This window comes from Pteropus medius, unplaced genomic scaffold (assembly GCF_902729225.1).
Source record: "Pteropus medius unplaced genomic scaffold, Ma_sr-lr_union100, whole genome shotgun sequence".
In the NCBI taxonomy this organism is placed as follows: domain Eukaryota; kingdom Metazoa; phylum Chordata; class Mammalia; order Chiroptera; family Pteropodidae; genus Pteropus; species Pteropus medius.
In genome coordinates, this window is record NW_024349519.1 from 25,541,742 (window position 1) to 25,549,736 (window position 7,995).

Genomic DNA, 7,995 nt, shown 5'->3' on the forward strand with positions numbered 1-7,995 from the left:
TACATTAGAGAACCTGTTTTTATTTTGTTTGGTTTTAAACAAAAGGAGCCCGTGCTGACTGCTGGCTGGGGCCTCCCTGGCCCCAGTCCAGAAGGCAGTGTGCATCTGTGAGGCAGCTGACAGGGAGGGGCGGCAGTTTGGAGTGTGGCCCAGCTACCTGGGCTGCAGGGCCACGTCCGTGACCTTGGCCTCATTAGTCCCCACTCTAACCAGCCGCGCTAATCAGCGCCGACATGTGTTGTTCAAGTGTTGATGGCTCTGTTGCTTATCGGCTCTTCTATGGCTGCCGGCTGCTGCAGATAATTAAAAGCTCCAACTCTACAACGGAGATGGCCAATCAGCCTCATCTGGAATTAGAATGAAAAACTATTATCCCCATTCAATGCAAAGGAAGCAAGATACAAGAGGGCCCCACTCTGTGGGCAGAGTTTTCATTGGAGTGCACAGCCCACCTTTTCAGCAGCTGGCCTGGGCCACGGGTAGACTAAGGCTGAACATACTGCTGTGACCTGACTCAACTAACTCACTGTTCCTTACAGACATTCTAACATAGGGGCATTAAATAAGAAGCACATGTATGCTATTCTAATTTGCAAAACCTTAACAGACTGTTAGGTTTATTTGGCTGCAGCAAACCAAGATAGCCTGGTATATATCTAGAGCTGCACTGTTTTCTCTTAAAGCAATGGTATTAATCATACCTTGCATACTCACCATGATATTACATGAGATAAAATTACAGGTGAGAGAGAAATGATCAACTCTTTAAAAAAAAAATCTCAGGCAATGTCACCTAGGCCAAGAAATGCATAAAGAGAAAGGGGCAGAGCCGACAGTGACCAGCCAGTTCCAAGTGGCAGTCAGGCCGGCACCACACTGTCATCTAAGGCAGTGGTTCTCAAAGCGTAGTCCTGTGGACTCTTTCAGGGGATCTGCCCTGTCAAAACTATTTCCATATACCGCGGAGATGCTCTCTGCCCTTTCCGCTGTGTCGATATTTGCACTGATGTGACAAACGCAATGGTGGGTCCGGTGCTGATGAGTGAATCGAGGGAGTGGCTCCAACATGGATGAGTTTTCTTCACCATCACACACTCAGGGAAGGAAAAAAGAAAGGAAGAAGAAAAAAAGCCAGTTTCACTGAAGAATGTCCGTGATGAAGCCTGAAAAAGTATGACATACTAAATCTCAACCCAGAGTCTTTCTAACACCTCAGGATGAGATGGGAAGGCTGCACACAGCGCCTGAGCTGCACCCCAAGTACGACACTGTCTTTAGGAAAAGCGGATGCGTAATTGTCGGAGTTGCGAGCCCAACCAGCCCCTCAGTTCACGAAGCACGGTTTTTACTTGAAAGAGAGACTGACGAACTATGGTTACTCATATTTGAGTATATGACAAACATTTTCTTGAAAATGAACAAAATAAGCCTATCACTTCGAGGAAAATGAAATGTTGAAACTCAAGCTTTCAAGATAAATTTAGTTTTGGAAAACTTGTTAACTGGCACTCTGAGCTTAACAGCCTCCCAATACTTAGAAGATTTCTCCAATGAGATGAGTTGTGATATGTATGAAAGTGATTTTTGGATATTGTATAATGAAATGTGTCAACATTTGGAAGATCTATATAACTCAGTGAACCAGTATTTTCCAAATGATATGATATGCAAATGATATGATATAACATCAGTTCAAAGTTCGAGACAGACCCGTGGATCTTAATGTAAGAGAATAGGAAAAGTTCATTTATATGGTTTCTGATTTCACATAGCAGCTAGTCTTTAAGAAATTAGCACTTATCTAGTTTTAGTGTAGTATCAAAGAAAAATATTTACAATTTTCCGAAAAGGCTATTAAAATACTCCACCCTTTTCTAGCTACATATCTGCACGTAACTGAATTTTCTTCATATACTTCAACTAAAATAATGTATCACAATAGTTAGAAAGCGCTCACAGAAATAAGAATCCAACTGTTTTCTATTAAGCAAGACATTTAAAAAGAGTTGCAAAAATGTAAGATGATGTTGCTCTTTTCTCTATTTTTGCTGTTCTGGAAAAGTTATTTTTCACAAAAATTATTTATGTTAACATGCAAGAGACTTATTATTGTTATTTTAAATGAATTAAAATATTTCTAATGTAGTAAAGAACATAATTCGCATAAACAAAAAGTGCTTTGGGGTCCCCAATAATTTTTAAAAGTGTAAAGAGACCAAAAATTTTGAAAACTGCTGCTTCTAAGGAATCTTAGCATAAGGTAGCAGGAGAAAGGGGCTCTCGTAAGAAGCACTGCCACTGTAGAAATGTTCCAGACTAAAGAGACATGACAACTAAATGTAATACCTTACCTGAGACTGGATCCCATACTGAAAATGCTATAAAGAAAATTATTGGGTCAATTAACAAAATTGGAATATAAATGGTAAAGTATTGTAACAATGTTAAATGTATTGAAGACACTAAACATACTGTGGTACTATATGAAAATATCCCTATTCTTGGGAAAAACACAGTATTTATAAAGGGTGCCAAAGGCCATGATGTAACTTACCTTCAAATGATTAGTGTGCATGCCTGTGTGTGTGTGTGTTTCTCTTTTATAGCTCTGCCCAACTAAGAAACTAAGGCTTCCTACATATGAATTTGAAAGTCAAGGCAAATATCACTTTTCAGCTCAACAAATACTTTAACGCCTAGCATGTGAAAAGCAGCTGAGTAGAAATTCCATAGACTGTTACACAATTTCCCAAGCAAGGTGTATACATTGTGGCCAATATCATGGTCACGAGCCATTTAACAACAGGGATCCCTTCTGAGAAACGCATCATTAGGACATTTAGTCATTGCATTAACATCATAGAGTGCACTTTCACAAATCGAGACGGTATAGCCTAGTACACATACACCTCCGTTGCATATGTGGTCCATCGTCAACCAAAACGTTGTTATGCAGCACATGACTGTAGGAACAGGTGTTACTAACCCCCTTCGCCCATGCAGCCTCCACTGTAGAATTTGGGATGCCAAGTACCCTGACAGCCTCCCTTTGCAGCTAAGGGTGGCCATGTCATCTACTTGTGGCTAATGAGACCTAAAAGACAATTTGCTGGAAGATTCCTGATAAAAGGGGAAGGCAAGAGGGGAGAAGTCTAATGTCCATCTCCATTCCGTCTTCTTCTTGTATTTAATGAGGGTGCCTGGAGCTCGACAAAACAAACTTGAAGCTATGATGTTAAGACAGCCAAGTGAAAATAAAAAACCTACGTCATTGCTGACATCCCTGAACAGCTGAACCAACTCCAGCAAATGCTTACCTCTATACTTACCATGTGAGACAAATATACTATTTAAGCCACTGAGAGTCAGGTGTCTGTTACTTACAGCTGCACATATTACTGACGGCTGCTTATTCAGGAAAACCTGGGAAAGGCAAGAGAATAAATACAAAAGGCTGCACGCCGTGCACCACTGTGCGGAGGAAGCAATTCCGTAATAAAATTTCCATTTCAAACCAGAGCTGAATGGCATTTTTAACAATACCAAAGATGTAACAATTTTCATTAACAAAAGTTAAAATAGAGAACGCCTGCAACAGTCAGCATTTTACAGTGATTTAAGACCTGAACGGGTCAAGGCATCTTCTAATCAGATAGGTTTAAATGGAAACATCATCTCTGGGTGTCCTGCCAAGAGTGTATATTATTGCCAAATTCCCAATGCAAGACCGTATATAAGAATGCTTTAACTGAAACACAGAAGTTAAAAATAAGACATTTAAATAGTAATCTCCCTTCTCTCTCAAAGATAAATGTGCCCATTAACCCTGGTGCTAACAGGAAGATTTCTTTCTCTTACATTTCATCTGACCATTTTTTTCAAGCCACTCATGAGGAAATCGGTTCGGAGAAAATAATTTGGGAAGTTGGCTCCTGATCAGCTACTTCACTGAATTAAAGTGCAATCAGGTTTATAACTTTTAAATGGAAATATTAAACATGTGTATTAAGTACCTCTGAGTGAAATACTGTGCAAACGTGGGTGGAATGGGGGCGAGTAGACACAGAGACACACAAGACACACATACGCCCTTGTGGAGTTCACCATCCAGTTAGAACAGGAAGAGGTCATTGCGTGATTCTCAATGAAATGTTTCAATAATAGTTCTAGATAGCAAAAGAGATGTCATAAAAGTGCATGATTCATTGCCAAAAAGACTTGCTGACAATAACTGCTGCAGGGTTTCAGAGAAGAAAAAGATCAGCTGGAGCTGAGAAAGGCCTGGGGGAGACATTTTAGAGAAAGCGGATCCTAGCTCAATCTTGAAAGATGCATCTAACCCTGTGGGTGGGCCAAGGAAGCATATTAACAGCCTCCTAGAAAGGCTGTTTTTATTTTTATTTTTTTTTCAAAGTGAGAAGTCCTCCAGGATATTTGTGTGACCGGTGTAGGGAGGGAGGCAGTCAGGGGCCTAGGTGGTTCAAAAGAAAGCAGCAGCCAAAAGGTGGAGAAAATCCAAGAATCCATCAACAGATGAATGAATAAACAAAATATGGTATACAGTGGAATATTATTCAGACTTCAAAAGGAAGGAAATTCTGACATGTGCTACAATATGCGTAAACCTTAAAGACATCATGCTAGGTGAAATAAGCCAGTCACAAAGAAAAAGTTCTGTATAATTCCATTTATATGAGGTACCTAGAGTACTCAAATTCAGAGGCAGAAAGTAGAACAGTGGTTTCCAGGGGCTGAGGGGAGACGGGAATGGGGAGTTAGTGTTTAATGGGCGCAGAGTCAGTTTTGCAAGATGAAAAGACTTGGAGATGGATGGTTGTGATGGTTACACAACAATGTGAATATACTTAATACCACTGAACTGTGTATACTTAAAAATGGTTAGGATGGCAAATTTTATTTTACGTATATTTTAATGCATTTACACACACAGAGAGAGAGAGAGAGATTTAAAAACATAGAGAAAGGACAGCAGCAGGAAAGCAAAGATGCAGACTGCAGTTCAAGAGAGAGGGCAGGGCTCGAGAGATTTGGCAGTTGACCGCCAAAAATAAGGGCAACATCTTTCTTAGGCTCCAGGCCTGTGAGACCCTTGGGCTCCATCTAGTAATGCCACTACTGAGTGGTGAGCAGATGGTAAACAGAAGCCCTCCCCCAATTTTCTTTGGAAATACTGAACTTGTTTTAACGTAATGAAAACCTTTAAAAACTTTAAAAATCTCTGACCTTGGACATGAATAAGAGCTGGGTACTCACTTCTGAGCCTGCCCTCCCGCTACTGGCCTTACTCGAATGTGGACACTAAAGGAGACAACTCAATCTCAGAGAAAATAAAGTGCAGGTCGTATCTGCATGGCACAGGTAGGTGGACAGCATTATTTAGTTTAGTAAAGAGGGTGGCAAAGTTGGGCTTTATTTTGGGTTCCTAGACCCAAATTCAACATTAGTAGGGGAATAATTTTCCCCCATATCACCAAGCAATTTTCAGGACACCAGCTACAACTCAACTCAATTCTGTACTACCTGGATTTAGCATCAGATCCAACAGGTAAAAAGGGCTTAGTCCTACAAGACTGCACCCACCCACCCACCCCCAAGTTCAGATGCCAATTACAAGCCCAGGTTGTCACCGGTACTATCGATCAACTGGCTATAAATCAGGTTCCTACCACCCTCTCCCTGAGTTCAATTAATTTGCTAGAGCAGCTCACAGAACTCATGAGAACGTTTCACTTACTAGATTATCCATTTATTGTAAAAGGATGTAACTCAGGAACAGCCAGATGAAAGAGATGCACAGGGCAAGGTATGGAAAAGGGGGCACAGAGCACCCTTGACCTTTCCAGGAGGGCCGCTCTCCCCAGATCTTCACATGTTCACCAACACGGCTCTTCCAGATCCTGTCCTTTGGGTTTCTCTCAAGGCTTCGCTGTACAGACATGACTGATTAGATCACTGGCCACCGCCGATTGGTTCAACTTCTAGCCCCTCTCCCCTCACCAGAATGCGGTCGGGTGGGACTGAAAGTTCCAACCCTCTAATCGCACGGTTGGTTCTCCTGGAAACCAACCCTCATCCTTACGTGGGACCCCAAAGTCACCTCATTTACCTAACAAGAGACACCTTTATCACTCACATCACATAGGATAGTCCGAGGGTTTTAGCTCCGTGCCAGAAATGGCAAAAAAGATCAAATATATATCTTAATGATAAATCGCAATATCGAAGGCTTCATCTAACTAACAATTCCATTATCTGACCCTCTGCATCTTCTCTAACACTGAAGCAGGAACCACTGCAGAGCCCTCCTGAGGCACGGTAGGCGCTCAGCAACTATTTGGAGATTCATATGCTCTCGTGAAGAAATGGCTTTAGACCACTCCGACAGTTCTGAAAGGAAAATTGCGTTAGCTCTAGGTCTTTTCAGAAGAATTCTTGGGCATCCTCATTTACTCTAAATGTGATAAGCCTATCCTCTAAATGTGACCCTGGATCCCAAAAGTCCTAGGCCCAAGGTTATTTTGCCTGCCTCCACAGATGTGACCTGTAACTCTCATCCCCATGGTTCCGACAGTAGGTAGGTCTGTAAAGCCCCGGTCCCGTGAAGTCCAGTCTTCCCACGAGTTTTAGGGAGGCCTCCTGGCTGACGACTTGATGAAACTACCATTTTTAGTGACCTTACTTTAAAAAACAAAAACAAGTGAACCATAACCATTAAAACTTCTTACTGGTGTCACAATAAGAAAATGATCTCCCCTGCATTTTTAGGCCCTGCTGCAATAATCGATTCTTCAGCCTAAATATTTTTAATCCGCAGGTAGATATGGACGTCAGAAGAGAAAAAATCTGTCTAGCACACTGGAAGTTTAGATCAGCGATCACACGAGAAGTTTATGCAAGCTTTTCTCAAGATTTTTCTGCTTACACTTGTTCCCTTATTTTGCTTCATTTTTAATTTAGGAAAACATGGCTAATATACTAGATCACTTTCATGGCTGGGTCTTCTTGGGCTTCAGAAGTCTGTAAGGGCAGACTTGTAAAAAATACAAAAGCATAAAATGTATCAGAAAAATGGAGTTCCTATCATTTCACTCACAAATTTTGCCTTTTAACTGTAATTCTGCCACTAACAGTTCAGTGAAAGGTGGTTTCTTTATTGTCATCTATTAGCCATGACAGGCAGCAACATTCCTCTCAGACACAGTCTCCCTTCGCCACAATTATTTAGCGCTGCCCGCAAGACAGAAGACTGCTCGAAACTCCTTTCTGGAACGCTTTTCTCAAAGGCAACAATTCAAAGCAAACCCCTATTAACTGGAACACTGACATCTGCAGAATTCTCTGGACAGAAGATTCCACTACTCGCATAGTTAAGGCCAGCGACTAAGACATAATTACTTACACTCCAGTCACTAGGAATCAAGTTCAGCAACATGGTCTATACCTGGAAGCCTCACACACCCACACTGAGAGCATCGCCCTGCACAAAGGACCCAACCTCAGACTGTCGACAGACACACTTCCTTCTCAGCAAGGGTCCTTTCTGTTAACCTCCTCCCAAAAGGAAAAAGAAAAGAGATTTTCTTCACTAAACCTCAATGTAGCAAAATGGGACAAAAGATAAGATAGTGTTAAATTAAATAAATTAGATGCACTGCTGGCTTATTAGCCCCTGCACATGTTTATGAATGTGAAATAACAAAACTTACACATTGTTAACAGGGCTCCCAACTCAGGATTTGCAGCACTGTAAGTATCTAATATATTTTCCATCTTTAAAGTACCTTTACTGATTTTTTTCTTCTACATAGCTTTTGTTTTATGCGTTTTGGAACAAAGAGACAACAAGGGGTTTGGAGGAGGCAACAGAGAAAAAATTGAGAAGATAAAAGAAGAGAGATGTAGGAAGAGGGGTTAAAAAGGCAAGAGAGCAGCAGGAGAAACCGGAACTGGAGACTGAAGTATTACAGCGGGGAG

General features: G+C 41.4%; 1 long non-coding RNA gene across 1 annotated transcript; it reads right to left on the reverse strand.

The window, feature by feature from the left end:
- LOC120618409 (uncharacterized) lies at positions 1-4,750 on the reverse strand. The gene is made up of 2 exons (XR_005657248.1): positions 961-4,750; positions 1-347 (listed from the first exon to the last, which is right to left on the reverse strand). It is a non-coding gene; the product is annotated as an uncharacterized LOC120618409 (long non-coding RNA).
- Between the last annotated feature and the right edge of the window lie 3,245 nt (positions 4,751-7,995).